The sequence below is a fragment of the Chrysochloris asiatica genome, unplaced genomic scaffold (assembly GCF_000296735.1).
Source record: "Chrysochloris asiatica unplaced genomic scaffold, ChrAsi1.0 scaffold00010, whole genome shotgun sequence".
Lineage (NCBI taxonomy): Eukaryota > Metazoa > Chordata > Mammalia > Afrosoricida > Chrysochloridae > Chrysochloris > Chrysochloris asiatica.
In genome coordinates, this window is record NW_006408528.1 from 19924664 (window position 1) to 19929770 (window position 5107).

A 5107-nucleotide genomic window follows, 5' to 3' on the forward strand; every position below is an offset into this window, starting at 1 on the left:
GTGGCTTGCAGCTTCCTTGTTATTCTTCAAGGTAGCATAATATTCCATTGTGTATGTACCCCAGTTTATCCATTCTTCAGTTGATGGGCACTTAGACTGTCTCCATCTTTTTGCTATTATAAATAGTGCTGCTATGAACATTGGTGTGTATATATCTACTCGTACTATGGCTCCTGTTTCTTGTGGGTGAATATCAAGTAGAGGAATTGCTGGATCATAAGGTATTTCTATTTCCAACCTTCGGAGGAAGTGGCACATTTTTTTTCCAGTGAGGCTGGACCATTTTGCAATCTCCCTAGCAATGCAGGAACATCCCAGTCTCTCCACATCCTCATTAGTATTTATTGTCCTCTACTTTTGTGATCTTTGCTGTTATTTCTGGTATGAGATGATATCTCATTGTTGTTTTGATTTGTATCTCTCTAATGGTTAGTGACTGTGAACATTTCTTCATATATTTGTTGGCTACCACATCTCCTCCTTGGTGAAGTTTCTGTTCATGTCCTATGCCCATTTTTTAATTGGGTTATTTGTCTTTTTCTTGTAGAGGTGTTGTAGTTTCCTATATGTTTTAGAAATGAGTCCCTTATCTGATGTGTCATTGCAAAATATTTTTTCCCATTTTGTGGGTCCTCTTTTTACTCTTTTGGTGAAGTCTTTTGATGCACAGAAGTTTTTTAATATTTAGTATGTGCAATCATCTATTTTGTCTACTTTTGTTTGTGTAGTTTTCAAAATTTTGGTAGTTTGTGTATTCCCTGAATTAGAGACTTCATATTTGTCCCAACTTTTTCATTGATGGCCTTCATACTTCTGGGATACACATTTAGGTCTCTAATCTATGCTGAGTTGTTTTTTGTATAAAGCATGAGGTAAAGGTCTTGTTTCAATATTTTACATATCACTTTCCAGTTTTGCCAGCACCATCTGTTGAAAAGACTATCCACTCAACATCTGATTTATTTAGATACTTTGTCAAAAATCAATTGGCTGTATGTGAATGGGTTAATTTCTGGACTCTCAATTCTGTTTCATTGATCAATCAATGTATCTTTCATTCTATCAATACCAAGTTGTTTTGACCACTGTAATACATTTTGAAATCAGGGAATAAGAGGTTTCCAACTTTATTCTTCCTCTTAAGCCCTATACAAAAAACAACTCAGCATGGATTAAAGACCTAAATCGGAATCCCAGATTCAGGTTGTCGGCTCCGGACCGCTGAGCCTGGCAGATTCTAAAGTATGGGATTTCTTACTTGCACTACAAATTCCACTAGCTATAAGCTTTCAAGCTTTTTAAATATTCCTAGATTTGTGGTTCAGAGTTTTGGAGCTCTGTCCTCAACCCACTACGTCTGGCATTCTGTGGTATTGCTGACGGAAAACTTCACTGCACCTCTATACTATCCGCTGTCAGACCCCACCTTGCCATTTTGTATTTTTGAGCTGCCCTATGAAATGTTCTGCTCAGTTCTTTTACTTCCTCATTTCTCCCAGATTTTTAAACTTCTCTCTACTCAACAGCAAGTTTCAGTCTCTTTTCACATCACTTTTAGTATTTCTTTCTTTCCTGTCTTTTTAATGACCTTTTTCTTTCTTTCTGTATGGTGTTTTTGATGCCATCCCACAACTCTTATGGTCTTCAGTCATTAGTGTCTAATGCATCAAATACAGATGAGACATATCCAAGGTCTTATTTTGGCTCTCATGGATGGTTTTAGTTTTTTTAAGCTTCAGCAATGTGTGGTTCATTCCACAATTGGGCCCTAACTTTGTTTCATCATCTCTTCCCACAGATTTGATTCCTCTGTATTATATGGAAAATTCCAAGTGTAGAGTTGATGTTTATGTTATTGGAAAAGGGTATTTGCAGGACCCAATCATTGGTCTTGAAAATTTCTATCATGCAACCTCCAGCATCATTTCTATCACCAAGGCCATATTTTCCAACTACAGAGCCAAATTTTGAATTCCCATCACCAGTAACTATCAATGTATCTTGATATCATGTTTGTTTAATTTCAGAATGAAGAATTTGGTGTAATTTGTAATTTTGTCATCATTGCCTTTGGTGTTTGGAGTCTACATTTGAATAATAGTTGTACTTACTAATATTTCTGGTAGGTATTATACTTCAAAATAGATTTGAAAATGTTCTTTTTGATGATGAATGCTATATCATTTCTCTTGAATTTGTCAGAAAACTAAACAAAAGCAATATTTGTGAAGTACAATAACAACAATAAAATGATGCATACCTGCACATAAGACAAAGTCTCACTATATAATCTATGCAGCATTGGTTTTACTTCTTCCATAACTTGTGAGCTGACAAAAAGTTAGGTGATAAATATGCTTATAATAATGAAAAAAATAGAGAGTAAAAAAAAAAAAAAAAAAGCACAGAGAATTTTTGATTTGCTGCCAGATAACTATGTATCATGTAAGAGTAGAAGATATTCCTCCAAGAAGCTCAATGAACCATTTACTGGATAGGTCCCCAAAGAAAATCACCCAGATATATAATAATCAAACTTTCCAACACAAGACAAAGAAAGGCTCCTAAGAACAGCTCAGGAAAGATGTAATGCTATTTACAAAAGGAGCAATAAAGCTAAGCTGTGATTTCTCAGCAGAAACCATTCAGGCAAAAGGGTAATGGAACTGCATATGTATATAAAGCCCTCGGGGAAAATGTTAATGAAGAATGATTTATCCAGCAAAATGTTCTCTCAAATACAATGGTGAAACTAGGACATTTCTAGATAAGCAGAAATTAAGCGAGCTTGTAATAACTAGGACAACTTTACAAAAAATATTAAACAGAGCCAACAGAAGCAGACAACAACCTGATATCAAGACACATGACAGCAATAGCAATATTCAAAAGTATAAAGAATTCATAAAAATCAAATAAAGTTACAAGACTTAAATTAGGAAAGGCGTGCACCAAGGTTGTATTCTTTCAACATGCTTATTCAATCCGTATGCTGAGCAAATAATCAGAGAAACTGGATTATATGAAGAAAAACGTGGCATCAGGATTGGAAGACTCATTAACAACCTGCTATACGCAGATGACACAACTTTGTTTGCTGAAAGTGAAGAAAACGTAACTTACTGATGAAGATCAAAGACCACAGCCTTCGGCATGGTTGCTCGTTAATGTTGTTGTTGTTAGGTGCCATGGAGTCGGTGCCAACTCATAGTGGCCTTATGCACAGCAGAACAAAACACTGCCCGATCCTGGGCCAACCTCACTACTGTTGCCATGCTTGAGGCCATTGATGCTGCCACTTGGCCAATCCATCTTTCTGGGGATCTTCCTATTTTTCTCTGACCCTCCACCTTACCAAACATGATATCCTTCTCCAGTGACTGATCCCCCCTGATATGTCTTAAGTATGAGAGACGAAGTTTGGCCATCCTGGCCTCCAAAGAGCACTCTGGCTGCACTTCTTCCAACACAGATCTGTTGGTTCTTTGGGCAGCCCATGGCACTTTCAATATTCTCCTCCAACACCACAACTCAAAATCATCAATTCTTCTACGGTCTTCCTATTTACTGTCCAACTTTCACATGCATATGAGGTTATTGAAAATACCATAGCTTGGGTCAGGTGCACCTTAGTCCTCAATCTGACATCTTTGCTCTTCAACACTTTAAAAAGTTCTAGTACAACAGATTTGCCTAATGCAATATGTCATTTGATTTCTTGACTGCTACTTCAATGAGTGTTGGTGGTTGATCCAAGAAGAATGAAGTTCTTGACAACTTCAATATTTTCTCTGTTGATAAGAACTTAATGCAAAGAAAGCAAAAATCGTCACCACTGGACCAATAAACAACATCCATATAAATGTAGAAAAGTTTGACATTGTCAAACAATTCATTTTACTCAGATTAACCATCAACACTTCAAACAATGTATTGCTTTAGGCAAATCTGCTACACAAGACTTCTTTAAAGTGTTGAAGAACAAAGATGTCAGTTTGAGGACTAAGGTATGCCTGATCTAAGCCTTGATATTTACAATAACCACATATGCATATGAAAGTTGGACAGTGAATAGGGATGAAAGTAGAATTGGTGCATTTGACTTATGGTGTTGGGGGAGAATATTAAAAGTACCATGGACTGCCAAAAGAACAAACAAATCTGTGTTGGAAGAATTACAGCCAGCTTGCTTTTTGGAAGAAAGAATGGCCAGGCTTCGTCTCTCATACTTCAGTCATATAATCAGGAGGGACTAGTCCCTGGAGAAGGATACCATGTTTGGTAAAATGGAGGATCAAAGAAAAAGAAGAAGATCCCTAACAAGATAGGTGACATAGTGGCAGCAGCAATAGGCTCAAATGTAGAAATAATTGTGAGGTTGGCAAAGAACTGTGCTGTGTTTCATTCAGTTGTATATAAGGTTCACTAAGAGTCAGTACCGACTTGATGGCACGTAACAACATCAACAAAAGCCACCAAATTGATTCCAACTCATAGTGATCCAATTCATAGTGCATAGGGTCATTATAAATTGAACCAATTTCATGGCAGATAACAACTTGTTAGTTCTACTTTCAAATCTTTGAGAGACCATAATACTGTTTTCCACAGTGGCCATACCATTTTTTGTTCTTACCAGCAATGGATAAAATCCATCCACTGCTATCAAGTTGATTCCAACTCAGTAATCCTATAAGCATTCCAATTTCTCCACAGCCTCACCAACATATGTTATGATTTTATATTTTGTTTTGTTTTAATTTAGCTATCCTGGTGGTGGTGGTGGTTAAAGACACTGAAAGTCAAACCCCCTCCAACTAGTACCTGAAAATCTCGTCTGAGTAATCAATCAAGGCGCCCCTCTTTCTCAAGGTGGAAGCCTGTTTTCATTCTGTGAGAAGGTCTATGAGCAATGATTGTGAATACAAGCAAATTGAAGTCTTTGACAACTTCACTCATGTATCCATTTATCATGATTTTGTTTATTGGTCTAGTTGTGAGGATTTTTGTTTTCTTTTACATTGAGGTGAATGAATAATGATGGCTGTATGTAGTCCTTTTTGCTTTCAACAAAGAAGGTTGTGTCATCTGCATATTGCAGGTTGAT